Consider the following 21,127-nt stretch of genomic DNA (forward strand, 5'->3'; position numbering starts at 1 on the left):
AGCCCCCTCGAGCCTGTTACATTAGGAACAGGAGGAGGCCATTCAGTCCCCCTCGAGACTGTTACATTAGGAACAGGAGGAGGCCATTCAGCCCCTCGAGCCTGTTCTGCCATTCAGTTTGATCATGGCTGATCTGTATCTTAACTCCATTTACCCGCCTTTGCTCCATATTCCTTAATACCTTTAACCAACAAAAATCTATCGATCTCTTGAAATTTCAATTACCATCCACAGCTTTTTGGGGGAAAGAGTTCCAGATTTCCACTACCCTTGGTATGAAAAATGCTTCCTGATTTCCCTCCTAAACGGCCTAGCTCTAATTTTAAAATTGTGCCCCCTTGTTCTGGATTCCCCATCAGAGGGCATTGTTTCTTGGTGTCGACTCTATCGACTCTCTTTAATCATCTTAAACACCTCGATTAGATCACCCCCCAATCTTCTATATTGGAGGGAACACAAGCCTAGTTTCTGCAACCTGTCCTGCCTGCAATGAAGGAGTCCTGATCTCTCCATACTGGATTATCCGTTGCTGAACTTTATGATTTAAAACCAATGGTTTGAGACCATCCAGGAGCATGTATGTTGTATGTAATTCAACCCTTCAGTGACATCATTAAGTTCTGCTCCAGTAACTCTGCAAGTTGTCCATGGGTTAGAACCATACCCTTTTACATCTGAGTTCTGGGGTGAAAACTCGCCCAGATTAATGGGATGAACCCAGACTGAAATGACTTTGGGATAGTCTCAGTACCGTTCCTACTGGATGCATGGGAGCTACACATAATATACTCCACAGAGAGCATTAAATGGTTTGCATGGACACGGTGCCATAGGGTTGTCCTTCTGAGGTTGGCGGTTAAGGCACCTTCTTCAGGAGGAACTAAGCAAGTAATTAGGAAGGCAAATGGAATGTTGGCCTTTATTGCAAAGGGAATGGAGAATAAAAGTAGGGAAGTCCTGTTGCAACGGTACAGGGCGTTGGTGAGACCACACCTGGAGTACTGCGTACAGTTTTAGTCTGTTTATTTAAGGAAGGAAATACTTGCATTGGAGGCAGTTCAGAGAAGGTTCATGAGGTTGATTCTGGAGATGAAGGGTTGTCTTATGACGAAAGGTTGAGCAGGCTGGGCCTATACTCATTGGAGTTTAGAAGAATGAGAGGGGATCTTATTGAAACATATAAGATTCTGAAGGGGCTTGACAGGGCAGATGCAGAGAGGATGGGCTCGATTTTCCAAGCCCCATGGAGGCGGGACAGCACATAAAATTGGAGAAAGTGGGGGTGGATGGCAAACCCGCCCCCATCCCGCCTCCGTGCCCTTTTGCCAGGAGGCGGGAGGATGTGCAGCTTCAGGTCCCATCTCCTGGAAGCGGGAAAGGCTTTTAATCCTTTTAACTACCTGTTAACAGGTAGTTAACAGGCAGAAAAAGGGATTAGTGCTATTTTACCTTCACAGCTGAAGACTTCCCAACCTCAGAGAATCCCGCCGGGTTGGAGGAGACGTGGAGGAGGTCTGCGGCGGTCGGAGGCACCTGGAAGTAAGGTGTAGAGGTGAGTGATGGGTGCAGGTGTGGAGTGGTAAGTATGCAAGGTAAGTTTAAAAAAGTGTTCACTTACCTTTTTTTTTACTTCTATAGCCTTTAGCCGTGCTGGATCGGGAGAGCCGACATCCTCTTCGTCAATTTCAGGTAATGGTTGATGGACCCTCCAATCCATCAGACATCTGAAATTTACTTTTTTACAATGTTTTTTCAGTCCTCACTACAAAAGCTAATGAAACTCAAGAGAATGTCAGTGTTTGACAGCTTCACAGAGCTGTCAAACGCTGTTATTTCTTCTTTCAAGAAGTCTTGACAGATAGCACGTCTGACGTTGACGTGAACTGTCAGTGACTTCTTCCCTAATTGGCCTGCTGAGCCCGCAGGGCGGTCTTAACAAGCTCAATCAGGGGAAAATCCCTCTGAATGGTCAGGCGAGGGTGGAGGCGGGACATTTACACGACAAACAGCAGCCCCGCCTCCAAGTCGCCTCCATTGACAAAATCCAGCCCGATGTTTCCCCTCTTGGGGGAATCTAGAACTAGGGGACATCATTTCAGAATAAGGAGCACCCATTTAAATCGGAAATGAGGAGGAATTTCTTCTCTGAGGGTTGTGAATCTTTGGAATTCTCTTCCCCAGAGAGCTGTGGAGGCTGGGTGGAGATGGACAGATTTTTGAACGATAAGGGAGTCGAGGGTTACGGGGAGCGGGCAGGGAAGTGGAGTTGAGGCCAAGATCAGATCAGCCATGATCTTACTGAATGGTGGAGCAGGCTCGAGGGGCCGAGTGACCTACTCCTGCTCCTACGTCTTATGTTCTTATGTAAGATGAAGCATCATGGTGCTGTCAACATCGGTGCACTATACCATGGGGTTGTTTAATATCGGTTCCTACCAGCAATTTCCCACTTCCCCATCTCAGTTGTGCCATTAATGGAAGCTTAATTCAGATGCTTTAGCCATGGAGAGTGAGGGAAAAATCATGCACAGGCCAATCTCACACCTGCCCTGGAAGCGAGTTTGAGAGCAGTAGCGAGGCCTGGGAGCAGGACACCTCCCTGCCCCTCTTGGCTGTGGGGTGAGGCGTGGCATGAAGCATGCTGAAAAGATGAAGAGGAGAAAACACAAGCTAAGTCAAGGAGGGGCAGCAGGTTATCATTGGTGGAGTGCGCACAAAGGATGCATGTTTTGAATTCCATAGAGTAACCTTTAGCTCATGAGAGTGAGTGGCGTGGACAACCTGCTCCCTATGTGTTGCTCCATAACTGGCTACTAAAAAGTGTGCGAGAAGGACCTGGCTCTGTTTGCCCTTTGATTCTTCTCCTGTGTGGGGGGAAAGGGGTCTCAGCACCTCCTCCTGATGCGGAATCACCAAAAAAACTGCATCTCACAGCCTGTGAGGTTCACGAGCAATTGGGGCACTGTGATATTAGGGTCTTCGCCTCTAGTGAGCCCATCACTTAATTCCCGTCTGTTTGCATCAGATCAGGCAAGGAAATCCCCCATGCAGCCTGCCTCTGCTGGAACTCCTCCGAGAAGAGACTTATGGGCATCCCTGGAAAGATCAAGTGGTGATGACAGGTCTGAGAGGAGGTATCCCTGTAAAAAAAATTACTGCATTCTCTTATCGAGAAGCCAAACATAGCAGAACACCCAGGGAGTTGTCCAACTGTTGGGTCTGCACTGTCTACAACGTGATTTAAGTACATCAAAAAATTTAAACTATTTCATCAAAGCAGACGCTAAAATATTTTCACCATGTTTCCTTAAACAGAGCCAAGAGATGCTAATCTTTCTAGACACTTTGTGCGGATATCAGCTCACAGCCCGAGTATTTGAAGAATTGTTTGCTGTTCACCATAAGTGATCCTCTGCTGCCCATATCCTGTCTGGCACCAAGGATGATACCAGAACTGAGAGGTTATACCTATCAGGAAAGATTGTACAGGCTGGGGCTCTTTTCTCTAGAATAGAGAAGATTGAGGGGTTGACCTGATAGAGGTCTTTAAAATTATGAAAGATTGATAGGGTAGACGTAGAGAAGATGTTTCCACTTGCACGTCAGACCAGAACTAGGGGCCATCAATATAAGACAGTCGCTAGTAAATCCAATGGGGAATTCAGGAGAAACTTCTTTCCCCAGAGAGTGGTGAGAATGTGGAACTCGCTACCACAGGGAGTGGTGGAGGCGAATAGTGTAGATGGATTTAAGGGGAAGCTGGATAAACACATGAGGGACAAAGGAATTGAAGGATATGGTGATAGGGTGAGATGGAGAAGGCTGGTGTGGAGCACAAACACCGGCACGGAGCAGTGAGGCCGAATGGTCTGTTTCTGTGCTGTTAATACTTTATAAAAGTCCCGTTCACCCACTGTGCTCGCTGACCCACATTGGCTCCTGCTCCACCAAAGCCACAAATTTTCAATTCCCTCCCTATCTCTGTAACCTCCTCCAGCCCCGACAACCCTCCCTATCTCTGTAACCTCCTCCAGCCCCGACAACCCTCCCTATCTCTGTAACCTCCTCCAGCCCCCTACACCCCTCCCTATCTCTGTAACCTCCTCCAGCCCCTACAACCCTCCCTATCTCTGTAACCTCCTCCAGCCCTCCTACAACCCTCCCTATCTCTGTAACCTCCTCCAGCCTCTACAACCCTCCCTATCTCTGTAACCTCCTCCAGCCCCGACAACCCTCCCTATCTCTGTAACCTCCTCCAGCCCCTACACCCCTCCCTATCTCTGTAACCTCCTCCAGCCCCTACAACCCTCCCTATCTCTGTAACCTCCTCCAGCCCTCCTACAACCCTCCCTATCTCTGTAACCTCCTCCAGCCCCTACAACCCTCCCTATCTCTGTAACCTCCTCCAGCCCCCTACAACCCTCCCTATCTCTGTAACCCCCTCCAGCCCCCTACAACCCTCCCTATCTCTGTAACCTCCTCCAGCCCCCTACAACCCTCCCTATCTCTGTAACCTCCTCCAGCCCTCCTACAACCCTCCCTATCTCTGTAACCTCCTCCAGCCCCGACAACCCTCCCTATCTCTGTAACCTCCTCCAGCCCGTACACCCCTCCCTATCTCTGTAACCTCCTCCAGCCCCTACACCCCTCCCTATCTCTGTAACCTCCTCCAGCCCCCTACAACCCTCTCTATCTCTGTAACCTCCTCCAGCCCCGACAACCCTCCCTATCTCTGTAACCTCCTCCAGCCCCTACAACCCTCCCTATCTCTGTAACCTCCTCCAGCCCCGACAACCCTCCCTATCTCTGTAACCTCCTCCAGCCCCTACAACCCTCCCTATCTCTGTAACCTCCTCCAGCCCCCTACAACCCTCTCTATCTCTGTAACCTCCTCCAGCCCCGACAACCCTCCCTATCTCTGTAACCTCCTCCAGCCCCTACAACCCTCCCTATCTCTGTAACCTCCTCCAGCCCCGACAACCCTCCCTATCTCTGTAACCTCCTCCAGCCCCCTACAGCCCTCCCTATCTCTGTAACCTCCTCCAGCCCCCTACACCCCTCCCTATCTCTGTAACCTCCTCCAGCCCCCTACAACGCTCCCTATCTCTGTAACCTCCTCCAGCCCCTACACCCCTCCCTATCTCTGTAACCTCCTCCAGCCCCTACAACCCTCCCTATCTCTGTAACCTCCTCCAGCCCCCCTACAACCCTCCCTATCTCTGTAACCTCCTCCAGCACCCCTACAACCCTCCCTATCTCTGTAACCTCCTCCAGCCCCCTACACCCCTCCCTATCTCTGTAACCTTCTCCAGCCCCTACAACCCTCCCTATCTCTGTAACCTTCTCCAGCCCCTACAACCCTCCCTATCTCTGTAACCTCCTCCAGCCCCTACAACCCTCCCTATCTCTGTAACCTCCTCCAGCCCCCTACACCCCTCCCTATCTCTGTAACCTCCTCCAGCCCCCTACAACCCTCCCTATATCTGTAACCTCCTCCAGCCCCCTACAACCCTCTATCTCTGTAACCTCCTCCAGCCCCTACAACCCTCCCGATATCTGTAACCTCCTCCAGCCCCTACAACCCTCCCTATCTCTGTAACCTCCTCCAGCTACCTACAACCCTCCCTATCTCTGTAACCTCCTCCAGCCCCTACAACCCTCCCTATCTCTGTAACCTCCTCCAGCCCCTACAACCCTCCCTATCTCTGTAACCTCCTCCAGCCCCTACAACGCTCCCTATCTCTGTAACCTCCTCCAGCCCCCTACAACCCTCCCTATCTCTGTAACCTCCTCCAGCCCCCTACAACCCTCCCTATCTCTGTAACCTCCTCCAGCCCCCTTCACCCCTCCCTATCTCTGTAACCTCCTCCAGCCCCCTACAACCCTCACTATCTCTGTAACCTCCTCCAGCCCCTACAACCCTCCCTATCTCTGTAACCTCCTCCAGCCCCCTACAACGCTCCCTATCTCTGTAACCTCCTCCAGCCCCTACAACCCTCCCTATCTCTGTAACCTCCTCCAGCCCCCTACAACCCTCCCTATCTCTGTAACCTCCTCCAGCCCCCTACAACCCTCCCTATCTCTGTAACCTCCTCCAGCCCCTACAACCCTCCCTATCTCTGTAACCTCCTCCAGCCCCCTACACCCCTCCCTATCTCTGTAACCTCCTCCAGCCCCCTACAACCCTCCCTATATCTGTAACCTCCTCCAGCCCCCTACAACCCTCCCTATCTCTGTAACCTCCTCCTGTCCCTACAACCCTCCCTATCTCTGTAACCTCCTCCAGCCCCCTACACCCCTCCCTATCTCTGTAACCTCCTCCAGCCCCCTACAACCCTCTCTATCTCTGTAACCTCCTCCAGCCCCTACAACCCTCCCGATATCTGTAACCTCCTCCAGCCCCTACAACCCTCCCTATCTCTGTAACCTCCTCCAGCTACCTACAACCCTCCCTATCTCTGTAACCTCCTCCAGCCCCTACAACCCTCCCTATCTCTGTAACCTCCTCCAGCCCCTACAACCCTCCCTATCTCTGTAACCTCCTCCAGCCCCTACAACGCTCCCTATCTCTGTAACCTCCTCCAGCCCCCTACAACCCTCCCTATCTCTGTAACCTCCTCCAGCCCCCTACAACCCTCCCTATCTCTGTAACCTCCTCCAGCCCCCTTCACCCCTCCCTATCTCTGTAACCTCCTCCAGCCCCCTACAACCCTCACTATCTCTGTAACCTCCTCCAGCCCCTACAACCCTCCCTATCTCTGTAACCTCCTCCAGCCCCCTACAACGCTCCCTATCTCTGTAACCTCCTCCAGCCCCTACAACCCTCCCTATCTCTGTAACCTCCTCCAGCCCCCTACAACCCTCCCTATCTCTGTAACCTCCTCCAGCCCCCTACAACCCTCCCTATCTCTGTAACCTTCTCCAGCCCCTACAACCCTCCCTATCTCTGTAACCTCCTCCAGCCCCCTACAACCCTCCCTATCTCTGTAACCTCCTCCAGCCCCTACAACCCTCCCTATCTCTGTAACCTCCTCCAGCCCCTACAACCCTCCCTATCTCTGTAACCTCCTCCAGCCCCCGACAACCCTCCCTATCTCTGTAACCTCCTCCAGCCCCTACACCCCTCCCTATCTCTGTAACCTCCTCCAGCCCCCTACAACCCTCCCTATCTGTAACCTCCTCCAGCCCCTACAACCCTCCCTATCTCTGTAACCTCCTCCAGCCCCTACAACCCTCCCTATCGCTGTAACCTTCTCCAGCCCCTACAACCCTCCCTATCTCTGTAACCTCCTCCAGCCCCTACAACCCTCCCTATCTCTGCAACCTCCTCCAGCCCCCGACAACCCTCCCTATCTCTGTAACCTCCTCCAGCCCCTACACCCCTCCCTACCTCTGTAACCTTCTCCAGCCCCCTACAACCCTCCCTATCTCTGTAACCTCCTCCAGCCCCTACAACCCTCCCTATCTCTGTAACCTCCTCCAGCCTCCTACAACCCTCCCTATTTCTGTAACCTCCTCCAGCCCCCTACTACCCTCCCTATCTCTGGAACATAAGAACATAAGAAATAGGAGCAGGAGTAGGCCAATCGGCCCCTCGAGCCTGCTCCGCCATTCAATAAGATCATGGCTGATCTGATCCTAACCGCCAATCCACTATCACAGAACCATCTCCTGAATATAACAGAATTAGACACACGAAATAGGAGCAGGATCAGGCTACACGGCCCCTGGGCCCGCTTCGCTACCCACAGGGCCATGACCATTCCGAACCTAGACTCATATCCAAATTCCTGCCCGCTCCCCGTAACCCTTAATTCCCTTTACTTCTAGGAAACTGTCTATTTCTGTTTTAAATTTATGTAATGATGTAGCTTCTACAGCTTTTTGGGGCAGCATATTCCATGGACCTACCACCCTCTGAGTGAAGTAGTTCCTCCTCATCTCAGTTTTGAAAGAGCAGCCCCTTATTCTAAGACTATGCCCCCTAGTTCTAGTTTCACCCATCAATCGGGAACATCTTCCCCGCATCCACCCGATCCAACCCCTTCACAATCTTATATGTCTCAATAAGATCGCCTCTCATTCTTCTGAACTCCAATGAGTAGAGTCCCAATCTACTCAACCTCTCCTCATATGTCCATCCCCTCATCCCCGGGATTAACCGAGTGAACCTTCTTTGTACTGACTCGAGAGCAAGTATGTCCTTTCTTAAGTATGGACACCAAAACTGTACGCAGTATTCCAGGTGCGGTCTCACCAATACCTTGTACAACTGAAGCAATACCTCCCTATTTTTATATTCTAGCCCCCTAGCAATGAAAGCCAACATTCCATTGGCCTTCTTAATCACTTGCTGCACCTGCATACTAACCTTTTGAGTTTCGTGCACCAGGACCCCCAGATCCCTTTGTACTTCAGTACTTTCCAGTTTCTTGCCATTAAGATAATAACTTGCTCTACGATTTTTCCTGCCAAAGTGCATAACCTCACACTTTCCAGTATTGTATTCCATCTGCCAAATCTCTGCCCACTTACTTAGCCTGTCTATGTCCCCTTGCAGGTTTTTTATGTCCTCCTCACTCACTACTTTCCCTCCCATCTTAGTATCATCTGCAAACTTTGATATGTTACACTCGGTCCCCTCCTCCAAATCGTTAATATAGATTGTAAAGAGTTGGGGACCCAGCACTGACCCCTGCGGAACACCACTAGTTACTGATTGCCAGTCTGAGAATGAACCATTTATCCCAACTCTCTGCCTTCTGTTAGATAGCCAATCCTCTATCCATGCCAGAATATTACCCCCAATCCCGTGATTTTTTATCTTAAGCAATAATCTTTTGTGTGGCACCTTGTCAAATGCCTTTTGGAAGTCTAAATACACTACGTCCACTGGTTCCCCTTTATCCACCCTATATGTTACTTCCTCAAAGAACTCCAGCAAATTTGTCAAACATGACTTCCCCTTCATAAAACCATGTTGACTTTGTCCTATTAAATTATGATTATCCAAATGTCCTGTTACTGTCTCCTTAATAATGGACTCCAAAATTTTACCTACCACAGATGTTAGGCTAACCGGTCTATAGTTTCCAGCCTTCTGTCTACTGCCCTTTTTAAATAAGGGTGTTACATTAGCAGTTATCCAGTCTGCCGGAACCTTTGCCGAGTCCAGGGAGTTTTGGAAAATTATTACCAATGCATCCACAATCCCTACCGCCACTTCCCTCAAGACCCTAGGATGTAAGCCATCAGGTCCAGGTGATTTATCCGCCTTGAGTCCCATTATTTTACCGAGTACCACTTCCTTAGTGATTTTGATCGTGTTTAGCTCCTCCCCCCCCTTTAGCCCCCTGTTTGTCCAGTGTTGGGATATTCTTAGTGTCTTCTACTGTAAAGACTGATATAGAATATTCATTCAGTGTTTTTGCCATCTCCATATTTCCCACCATTAATTTCCCGGTCTCATCCTCTAAGGGACCAACATTTACTTTAGCCACCCTTTTTCTTTTTATATAACTATAAAAACTCTTACTATTGGTTTTTATATTTTTTGCTAATTTACTTTCATAATCTATCTTCCCTTTCTTAATCAATCTTTTTGTTATTTTTTGCTGTCTTTTAAAGTTTTCCCAATCATCTATCCTCCCACTAGATTTGGCTACCTTATATGCCCTTGTTTTTAGTCGAATACTATCCTTAATTTCTTTACTTAGCCACGGATGGCTGTCTTTTCTTTTACACCCTTTTCTTCTCAGTGGAATATATATTTTTTGGAAGTTGTAAAATAACTCCTTAAATGTACACCACTGATCATGTATCGTCTTACCCTTTAATCTATTTTCCCAATCCACTCTACTCAATTCCGCTCTCATACCTTCATAGTCTCCTTTATTCAAGCTTAGCACGCTTGTTTGAGATCCAACCTCCTCACCCTCTAACTGAATATGGAATTCAACCATGTTATGGTCACTCATTCCAAGGGGATCCTTTACTAGGACATTTTTAATTAATCCTGTCTCGTTACACAGGACCAGATCTAAGGTTGCTTGCCCCCTGGTCGGTTCAGTTACATACTGCTCAAGAAACCCATCCCTAATACACTCAATGAACTCATCCTCAAGGCAGCCCTGCCCAATTTGATTTGTCCAATTAATATGATAGTTAAAATCCCCCATAATTATAGATGTTCCCTTATTACAAGCCTCAACTATTTCCTGATTGATACTCCGTCCAACAGAGTTGCCACTGTTCGGAGGCCTATAGACTACGCCCACTAGTGTTTTTTTCCCCTTATTATTCCTTACCTCCACCCAAACTGTTTCATTATCCTGATCTTTTGACCCAATATCATTTCTCTGTATTACAGTGATTCCTTCCTTTATTAACATAGCCACCCCACCTCCCCTTCCTTCCTGCCTGTCCTTCCTAATCGTTAAATAACCTGGTATGTTTAATTCCCAGGCATTGTCACCCTGCAGCCATGTTTCTGTAATGGCCACAAGATCATACCCATATGTAGTTATTTGTGCCATTAACTCGTCTATTTTGTTACGAATGCTACATGCATTCAGATAGAGAACTTTCAAAGATGTTTTGTGACACTTAGTTCCTGCTTTTGCCCTTTTTATTACTTTACCTTTTACTCCATACCTTCTGCCCCTTCCTGACACGCTCTGGTTTTTAATTTCCCCACTGCTACCTAAGTCTATGACCTTCTCTGTTGTCATTTTTATTATTTGCTCTCTAGGAACCTCCCCCCCACTAGTTAGTTTAAAGCCCTCTCTACAGCCCTAGTTATATGATTCGCCAGGACTCTAGTCCCAGCACTGGCCAAGTGAAGCCCGTCCCAACGGAACAGCTCCCTCCTGTCCCAGTACTGGTGCCAGTGTCCCAGGAAGCAAAACCCATTTCTCCCACACCAGTCTTTCAGGCACGCATTTAACTCTCTAATTTTATTTGTCCTAGCCAAATTCGCTCGTGGCTCAGGTAATAATCCAGAGATTATTACCCTTGTGGTTCTGCTTTTTAATTTGGCCCCTAGCTGCTCAAACTCCCTCAGCAGAACCTCCTTCCTTGTCCTATCTATGTCGTTGGTACCAACATGGACCACGACAACTGGATCCTCCCCCTCCCACTCCAAGTTTCTCTCCAGTCCAGAGGAGATGTCCTTAACCCTGGCACCGGGCAGGCAACACAGCCTTCGGGACTCTTGCTCTCGGCTGCAAAGAACTCTATCTATCCCCCGAACGATACTATCCCCTACCACTACAACATTTCTTTTAACTCCCCCCACTTGAATGGCCCCCCGCTCCACGGTGCTGTGGCCAGGTTGCTCATCCGCCCCGCAGTCCCTGTTCCCATCCTCACAGGGAGTAAGAGCCTCGAACCTGTTGGACAAGTGCAAGGGCTGCGGCTCCTCCAACACTACCTCCTGGATCCCCGTACCTGCCTCACTTCTAGTCACACCATCCTAACCTCCTCCAGCCCCTAGAACCCTCCCTATCTCTGTAACCTCCTCCAGCCCCCTACTACCCTCCCTATCTCTGTAACCTCCTCCAGCCCCTACAACCCTCCCTATCACTGTAACCTCCTCCATCCCCCTACAACCCTCCCTATCTCTGTAACCTCCTCCAGCCCCTACAACCCTCCCCATCTCTGTAACCTCCTCCAGCCCCCTACAACCCTCCCTATCTCTGTAACCTCCTCCAGCCCCTACAACCCTCCCTATCTCTGTGACCTCCTCCAGCCCCCTACAACCCTCCCTATCTCTGTAACATCCTCCAGCCCCGACAACCCTCCCTATCTCTGTAACCTCCTCCAGCCCCTACAACCCTCCCCATCTCTGTAACCTCCTGCAGCCCCCTACAACCCTCCCTATCTCTGTAACCTCCTCCAGCCTCTACAACCCTCCCTATCTCTGTAACCTCCTCCAGCCCATACAACCCTCCCTATCTCTGTAACCTCCTCCAGCCCCTACAACCCTCCCCATCTCTGTAACCGCCTGCAGCCCCCTACAACCCTCCCTATCTCTGTAACATCCTCCAGCCCCGACAACCCTCCCTATCTCTGTAACCTCCTCCAGCCCCTACAACCCTCCCTATCTCTGTAACCTCCTCCAACCCCTACAACCCTCCCCATCTCTGTAACCTCCTCCAGCCCCCTACAACCCTCCCTATCTCTGTAACCTCCTCCAGCCCCCTACAACCCTCCCTATCTCTGTAAGCTCCTCCAGCCCCGACAACCCTCCCTATCTCTGTAACCTCCTCCAGCCCCTACAACCCTCCCCATCTCTGTAACCTCCTCCAGCCCCCTACAACCCTCCCTATCTCTGTAACCTCCTCCAGCCTCTACAACCCTCCCTATCTCTGTAACCTCCTCCAGCCCATACAACCCTCCCTATCTCTGTAACCTCCTCCAGCCTCTACAACCCTCCCTATCTCTGTAACCTCCTCCAGCCCCTACAACACTCCCTATCTCTGTAACCTCCTCCAGCCACCTACAACACTCCCTATCTCTGTAACCTCCTCCAGTCCCTACAACCCTCCCTATCTCTGTAACCTCCTCCAGCCCCCTACAACCCTCCCTATCTCTGTAACCTCCTCCAGTCCCTACAACCCTCCCTATCTCTGTAACCTCCTCCATCCCCTGCAACCCTCCCTATCTCTGTAACCTCCTCCAGCCCCGACAACCCTCCCTATCTCTGTAACCTCCTCCAGCCCCTACAACCCTCCCTATCTCTGTAACCTCCTCCAGTCCCTACAACCCTCCCTATCTCTGTAACCTCCTCCAGCCCCCTATAACCCTCGCTATCTCTGTAACCTCCTCCAGCCACCTACAACACTCCCTATCTCTGTAACCTCCTCCAGTCCCTACAACCCTCCCTATCTCTGTAATCTCCTCCAGCCCCCTACAACCCTCCCTATCTCTGTAACCACCTCCAGCCTCTACAACCCTCCCTATCTCTGTAACCTCCTCCAGCCCCTACAACCCTCCCTATCTGTGTAACCTCCTCCAGCCCCTACAACCCTCCCTATCTCTGTAACCTCCTCCATCCCTCCCTATCTCTGTAACCTCCTCCAGTCCCTACAACCCTCCCTATCTCTGTAACCTCCTCCAGCCCCCTACAACCCTCCCTATCTCTGTAACCTCCTCCAGCCCCGACAACCCTCCCTATCTCTGTAACCTCCTCCAGCCCCTACAACCCTCCCTATCTCTGTAACCTCCTACAGCCCCCTACAACCCTCCCTATCTCTGTAACCTCCTCCAGTCCCTACAACCCTCCCTATCTCTGTAACCTCCTCCAGCCCCCTATAACCCTCGCTATCTCTGTAACCTCCTCCAGCCACCTACAACACTCCCTATCTCTGTAACCTCCTCCAGTCCCTACAACCCTCCCTATCTCTGTAATCTCCTCCAGCCCCCTACAACCCTCCCTATCTCTGTAACCACCTCCAGCCTCTACAACCCTCCCTATCTCTGTAACCTCCTCCAGCCCCTACAACCCTCCCTATCTCTGTAACCTCCTCCAGCCCCTACAACCCTCCCTATCTCTGTAACCTCCTCCAGCCCCTACAACCCTCCCTATCTCTGTAACCTCCTCCAGCCCCTACAACCCTCCCTAGCTCTGTAACCTCCTCCAGCCCCCTACAATCCTCCCTGTCTCTGTAATCTCCTCCAGCCCCTACAACCCTCCCCATCTCTGTAACCTCCTCCAGCCCCCTACAACCCTCCCTATCTCTGTAACCTCCTCCAGCCCCTACAACCCTCCCTATCTCTGTAACCTCCTCCAGCCCCCTACAACCCTCCCTATCTCTGTAACCTCCTCCAGCCCCTACAACCCTCCCTATCTCTGTAACCTCCTCCAGCCCTCCCTATCTCTGTAACCTCCTCCAGCCCCTACAACCCTCCCTATCTCTGTAACCTCCTCCAGCCCCTACAACCCTCCCTATCTCTGTAACCTCCTCCAGCCCCTACAACCCTCCCTATCTCTGTAACCTCCTCCAGCCCCTACAACCTTCCCTATCTCTGTAACCTCCTCCAGCCCCTACCACCTTCCCTATCTCTGTAACCTCCTCCAGCCCCTACAACCCTCCCTATCTCTGTAACCTCCTCCAGTCCTGCAACCCTCCGAGATTGCTGAGACTGGGCAGATAAATTGCAAATGGGAACTAATATTGAGAAATCTTCAGTATTATACAGGGACCGAGGTTCTCCGCTGAAACTTGACTTGACTGATCAATATCTTAACACGGAACATGTGCCTGTCAAAGGCCAGAGAACAACATAAATATGCTGAGAAAGATCTGGGCAACAACCTTCCTTATTCCTCTGTGGGTAACTAATACACTTTGCAAAACAAGAGCTGGAAACTTATGCTTTCAGTTTTTGGACTCTGACAGACTAGACTGGTTGAAGAAACTAGAACTATTTTTGTTTGGCAAAAGTCACGACAAAAGGAGCAGAATAAATAAAGTTCAGACAAGTGACTCACATTGTCAGATTCCACCACCAGTCCAGGTGTCCAGTGCATGGTGGAGATTCTAGTTGGTGCTTACAGGATGGACCAAGAGCCGAGCTTTTCTGCCGGTTCTATCTGAATGGGTTAGAAATGGCTTGTTGTGCAGACACAAACAAAATGTGCTATTTGCATCTAATTTTCCAAGTTCAGCTCATTATTAAAATCATACGTAGCTTTCGGTGTGAATTTGGTTGAGTGCAGGGAGCAGACTAGTGGTGAGAGTGGAAAAATGACCCTCAAGTGAAACTTAAAGGGTTGGGGACAATTAAAAGGCAGTGTCAGAATGGGGGGGCGGAGTGAGGGGAGGATTCTGAAAGCCTCTTAGCCCATTCGCGGTCTCTGAAGGGAAAGGTGTCATCCGTGGCTCAATGGTCTCACTCTCGCCTCCGAGTCAGGAGGTCGTGGGTTCAAGTCCAACTCCAGAGCTTTGAGCACAAAATCCAGGCCGACATTCCAGTGCAGCACTGAGGGAACGCCGCACTGTCGGAGGGGCAGCACTGATAGAGCGCCGCACTGTCGGAGGGGCAGCACTGATGGAGCGCCGCACTGTCGGAGGGGCGGTACTGATGGAGCGCCGCACTGTCGGAGGGGCAGTACTGATGGAGCGCCGCACTGTCGGAGGGGCAGCACTGATGGAGCGCCGCACTGTCGGAGGGGCAGCACTGATGGAGCGCCGCACTGTCGGAGGGGCAGCACTGATGGAGCGCCGCACTGTCGGAGGGGCAGCACTGATGGAGCGCCGCACTGTCGGAGGGGGAGCACTGATGGAGCGCCGCACTGTCGGAGGGGCGGTACTGAGGGAGCGCCGCACTGTCGGAGGGGCAGTACTGAGGGAGCGCCGCACTGTCGGAGGGGCAGTACTGAGGGAGCGCCGCACTGTTGGAGGTGCCGTCTTTCAGATGAGATGTTAAACCGAGGCCCCATTTGCCCTCTCAGGTGGACTTAAAAGATTCCATGGCCACTATTCAGAGAAGAGCAGGGGGGAGTTCTTCTCGGCGTCCTGGGGCCAATATTTATCCCGCAGCCAACATCACTGAAACAGATTATCTGGTCATTATCACATTGCTGTTTGTGGGAGCTTGCTGTGCGCAAATTGGCTGCCGCATTTCCCACATTACAACAGTGGCCACACTTCAGAAGTACTTAATTGGCTGTAAAGCGTTTTGGGACGTCCTGAGGTCATGAAAGGTGCTGGAGAAATACAAGTCTTTCTTTCTTTCCAAGGTGCCAGTATGAGTCTACAGGCACATGACAGAGCAGCCTCCTGTTTGATGGCTGCTGAGGTGGAGGTGGAGCTGCAGCTGCATGAGGCAGGTGTGAGTAGAGTTGCCCACGGCCCCATCCCTGAAGGTCAGTGTTGCAGCATACCCGCCAGGAAGTGGAGCCAAGTTTGAGGCCAGAGCTGGCCAGCCCTGCGCTGCATGGTAGCCACAGGTGCTCTTGCAGCAGATGGCACTGCTCTGCTTCTGGTTCTCTAAATGACCCGGAGCCGATCAAGACAATTCCTCATGGTCATTGCCAGAGACTTGTGCCAGGATCTGCAGATGTGGTTGGTGGCATCTTGACGGGTGCAGCCAATCAGCCTATGCCAGCTGTTAATCGCCCTGGCATGTCTCCCTTCATGCATTGCCACCGAAATCATGACATACTACGATTGGGTGAAACATCCAACATTTCGTTTAGTCAAGCATTCACATACCTTGGTGCCATTGTTCTGCTTGTCCCACCTTCCTTGGGAATAGGAACCTCCCCATGCACTAATCGACTGACAAGGCGAAGCACCTCTGTCTGCAGATGCTGCTATGTGGGTACTGGTGGGCGAGCACAGGTGGGTGTGCATTCCTCTGTCTGGTGTCCCTCCATTGTCGTCCTCTTCTTCCAAATGCCTCAGATCAGGGGAATCCCATTGGGAAACTGCGACAAGCAATTTTGTCTCTTATTGGATTCTTTCTTGCTAGTTAAAGTACACACAGGGTTAAAATTGGTTACTACTAGTTGTTTCTGCAGGCTGCAGAGAATACATATCCCGGACTGGGTAATATGAATGTGTTGATTGCAGCCATGGCCCTTCGATGAGGGCCCCTGCAATGGATCATTCAGAATGATTGGAACAGATCAATGGGCTAAGTTATTTAATTCAGATACAAGCATCCTGGGGGGCTGTTTACAGTGCATGTTTGTTTGACAACTAGGTGTGGGCAAACAATATTTTGAATCCTGATCTATAACCAGAACTAGTGTCTTTAACATAGAAAAGCATCTAAAGGCACTTCACGGGGACATAATCAAAAAATGGATGCCAAGGGAAAGAAAGAGATATTGGGAGGGGCTAATCAAAAATTTGGATGGGGTGGTTTTGAGGAGTGTCTTAAAGGTGGAGAGAGAGACGGAGAGGTTTAGGGAGGGAATTCCAGAGCTCAGGGCCTAGACGGCTGAAGGCGCGGCCGCCTATGGTGGAGCGATGGAAATCGGGGGGATGCTCAATAGGCCAGAGTTGGAGTAGCGCAGAGATTGGGAAGGGGGTGTTGTAAGGCCGGTGGGTTAGAAATAGGGAGGCCATGAAGGGATCGAAACATGAGGATGAGAATTTTAAATGTGAGGCATTGTGGGATTGTAATAACTGCCTCCTCCCCCCGAACCAGTTGAATGTTGAGGCTGTACAGTAATTGAAATAATTTGCTTCAATCTAACTTTTCCCAAAACCATGCCTCTGACCCCAGCCATGCCCGCTGCCCGTGCCAATTGTAGGGTGGCCCAGGTGGGTGGGAGCTCCGATTCGGCACCAGTAGCACATGTTGGCACCACATCAACCTAGTACTATGACCACACTAGAAACTATGAAATCAACTGCTAATCTTAATTAAAAAATCAAAACTTGATTTTCACTTTTGGGACCTAACAAAAATAGAAACTACCAATCGCCCCCTTTAATCGGGAGAGTAAAAGTATTTTGGTTGAGCTCTGTATTTTCTGTCGGCCGATTCTCTTCCTCCTCTTGTCTCTGCCACTTGCAGCGTTGACTTTAATCAGCCTCCGTGCAACCGACCGTGCTGGTGCGGGACCGGCAAGTGATTGACGTGGCGGATAGCCAATTGCAGTTCGAGCTGCGGCGAGCGTCGCCCGATCCGCCAAACAGCGGCGGACGGAGGCGGGGTTTGCGGTGACAGGTTCGGTTGCGCAGTGGAGGATTTCCTGGTCGCAGTTAAAGGAGCTGGTGAGTGGAGGCTTCTTCTCGATGGCAGGGTGGTTTTAGAACGCTTTTGAATGTGTAATATCACTTTCTTTTGAGTTAAGCAAACAAGTTAAATGGTGACCGGCCTTTTTTCCATCGATATTCTTTGCTTTTAAAGGGACAGGCTTCTGAACCTGTCTTCCGGCAAGTCCTCCGAAATCAGCGCAGCACTTTCAACATTATCAATTTCGCCTCGCCCTTCTGTATCATCCTCGTTTTGTTCTTTAAAACAGCATAAAAAAAAATCACCAGGCATTTGAGGAAATACTTGGTCCGCACTAACAATTTGTTTCAGTCCTGGCAGGAATTTTACTGGGTGAGGATGCACCTTGCCTGTTGCTCGTGGTTTTAAAGGGATTATCTTCCTATTTAAAAAAAAGCCAAACGTTTTTCAGCTGATGGAGGATATCTTTTTTGTTGTCATACGTCAAGCACAAGTGACACTGTTGATACTTCTAACACTGTTTACCTTTTATTTTGGTCAGTTGGGGTCTGACTTATCGCCATAGTGAACGGGTAGAGTTTTGCTTTGCCTGACATGGAGTGCACACTCTTCCCCCTGCAGGGACCAAGTCCAGAAAACTTAGGCGAAGGTCGGCAAGAGCCAAGGATTTTGAACACCAACTGCGCCTAGGGAGAGGTTAACCAGCTAAAACCACACAAGTTGTTAAGTCAGAGTACTCCTGCTTGTCCAACTAGGTTGACCTTGCCCATTAGGACGCTGGCTTGCAGGGTTATCTGGAATTGGGTGGAAAGAATCCCAGCTCCCAGCGACGGCTCTGTTTCTCCAGGCTGGCTGGTCAGTCTTCAACAGTGCCCTGGACTGGACTAGAGCTGGTTGGCTCAGGTATCAGATTGGTGAGTCTGCCATAGAGGTCCTGAATTCCATTGCTGGTGGTGTCATCTTGGAGCCATCTCGGCCCCAAAGAGATCCCACTTGTCCCTCCTCCTCCGAGGATACAGTTTACCTCGATGTGTCATGTGTTTGCATACAAACGAGAAAAGCTTGTCAGCCACTTTTTTGCCCCTTAATGTTTGACTGGTCTCTTAGTTTGTGCACACCACAAAGTTCCAATTGTATCACTGGGCAGTTGATTTTGCCACTTCTCCACATGCTGGTGGTCAGAGGCCTGAACCCCACCGAGGAACTCCCAAAATCAGCTGATTCGATGATATTACCTTGGCCGATTTGTGGGGTCTGTGATGTGGTGGGCTGTCTTTTGATGGATTTTTATTTTAAACAGTGACTTACATTTATATAGCGCCTTTAACGTAGTAAAACATCCTAAGGTGCTTCACAGGAGTGTAATCAGAGGAAAAATTGACACAGAGCCAAAGAAGGGGAATTTAGGACAGGTGACCAAAAGCTTGGTCAACGAAGTAGACTTCAATGAGCGTCTTAAATGCGGAGAGGCTTAGGGAGGGAATTCCAGAGCTTAGGGCCCAGGCACGGCCACCAGTGTTGGGGCGATGAAAATCGGGGATGCACAAGAGACCAGGATTGGAGGAGCGCAGGTATCTCGTAGGGTTGTGGGGCTGGAGGAGGCCATGGAGGGATTTGAACACGAGGATGAGAATTTTAAAATCGAGGTGTTGCTGGACCGGGAGCCAATGTGGGTCAGTGAGCACAGGGGGCAATGGGTGAACGGGACTTGGTGCGAGTTAGGACACGGGGGCAGCAGAGTTTTGGATGACCTCAAGTTTATGGAGGGTGGAATGTGGGAGGCCAGCCAGGAGTGCGTTGTTGATGTTGCAATAAGGCAAATTATGTGGGTTCATCACCAACAGGAAGTACAGATGCACCAACTCATTTCTGCTCCAGTGTGTGACGCAAATTGCGCCAATAACCCGCATTTAAATGAGGGGACGGCGGAAAACGTAGGGCAGCCCCGCTCTGTGCGCCAACAGCACAAAATGTGCCAGGCAAAATGCGCAAACAGCACCAATGCACCGGGGGCAATTTCATCCCCTAACGTGTCACTTTTGCATTGTCTAACTTATGCCCACTGTGAACTGGGATGAGACTGCCCAGACCCATTTCACACTGGACGTAGACACCATTCTTTTGGCATTTTCTCTCCTCAGCATGGCTGGGATGAGGAGTTCACCGTGCGGCTGTGTACCTCCAGGGTCTTTGTTCCTCCTCCCCGAGCCATGACGAGGGGCCTGTGCCTTCTTGTAAGCATCACATAATGTGAACTGTGACCTTTCCACTTAATCTGATGGTAAATGCGCGAAGACCTTGAATCCAATGACAGTCTCACTGAGATAATGCAGTGAACAGTGCAAGCCTCCCATAACAGACCCTGTTGACCTGTTCTGTCGAGGTTAACTGATGTCCTTTTTAACCAGGGAAGGGACTGTCAATGATTGCCCAGTGAGCGCTATTCTGAATCTTTAAAAATGTCCTGTGTAGCTCTCACCCGTTACCTTTTTTTGAACTGTCAGTGGAATCGTTTCTGATGTGGAATATTTAACTGTAATCTGTAAGCAGGCAAACTGCAGATTACTGCTTCAGATTCAGACTCCGATCTCAAACTCTGGAATAAGTCATGAGCCACAGAGAGAAAAACGATTCCAGATACGGTCAAATCCTGGCAAATTTACCGGCATTTCCTGCGACTCTAATGTCCAGACAAACCAATATCCTCGTCTGCTATAATTGGGGCAAGTGATTTGTTTCAGCGTCACAGCCTGTGAATTTCCACAGTGATTCTGTGTCACAAGTGTCAGCTGTGGCTCAGTGGGTAGCACTCTCTTGAGTCAGTCGAGCCCCACTCCAGAGACTTGAACGTAAAATCTAGGCTGACACCCCAGTGCAGGACTGAGGGAGCGCCGCACTGTCGGAGGGGCAGTACTGAGGGAGCGCCGCACTGTCGGAAGGGCAGTACTGAGGGAGCGCCGCACTGTCGGAGGGGCAGGACTGAGGGAGCGCCGCACTGTTGGAGGGGCAGGACTGAGGGAGCGCCGCACTGTCGGAGGGGCAGGACTGAGGGAGCGCCGCACTGTCGGAAGGGCAGTACTGAGGGAGCGCCGCACTGTCGGAGGGGCAGTACTGAGGGAGCGCCGCACTGTCGGAGGGGCAGGACTGAGGGAGCGCCGCACTGTCGGAGGGGCAGGACTGAGGGAGCGCCGCACTGTCGGAGGGGCAGTACTGAGGGAGCGCCGCACTGTCGGAGGGGCAGGACTGAGGGAGCGCCGCACTGTCGGAGGGGCAGGACTGAGGGAGCGCCGCACTGTCGGAGGGGCAGGACTGAGGGAGCGCCGCACTGTCGGAGGGGCAGTACTGAGGGAGCGCCGCACTGTCGGAGGGGCAGGACTGAGGGAGCGCCGCACTGTCGGAGGGGCAGGACTGAGGGAGCGCCGCACTGTCG

At 50.8% G+C, this 21,127-nt stretch overlaps 1 protein-coding gene and 1 long non-coding RNA gene across 5 annotated transcripts in view; one reads left to right on the forward strand and one right to left on the reverse strand.

The window, feature by feature from the left end:
- Positions 1 to 18,158, reverse strand: part of LOC147097117 (uncharacterized) — a 38,672-nt gene extending 20,514 nt beyond the window's left edge. The window contains exons 1-2 of the long non-coding RNA XR_015074492.1: positions 17,437 to 18,158; positions 16,221 to 16,475 (exon numbers count right to left, since the gene is read on the reverse strand). This is a non-coding gene — a long non-coding RNA (uncharacterized LOC147097117). The remainder of the gene's footprint in view (positions 1 to 16,220; positions 16,476 to 17,436) is intronic.
- The window catches only part of LOC147097118 (ORM1-like protein 2), a 31,256-nt gene continuing 27,060 nt past the window's right edge, over positions 16,932 to 21,127 (forward strand). For 3 of the 4 annotated variants that reach the window (XM_085972978.1, XM_085972980.1, XM_085972979.1), the window contains exon 1: positions 16,934 to 17,735. The gene's annotated coding sequence lies outside the window, so the exon portion shown is untranslated. Of the gene's footprint in view, positions 17,736 to 21,127 lie in introns of all 4 variants that reach the window. The other variant, XM_085972981.1, reaches the window with a different exon arrangement.

Source organism: Somniosus microcephalus, chromosome 33, assembly GCF_052327205.1.
Source record: "Somniosus microcephalus isolate GS21.2 chromosome 33, FLI_Smic_1.0, whole genome shotgun sequence".
NCBI lineage: Eukaryota > Metazoa > Chordata > Chondrichthyes > Squaliformes > Somniosidae > Somniosus > Somniosus microcephalus.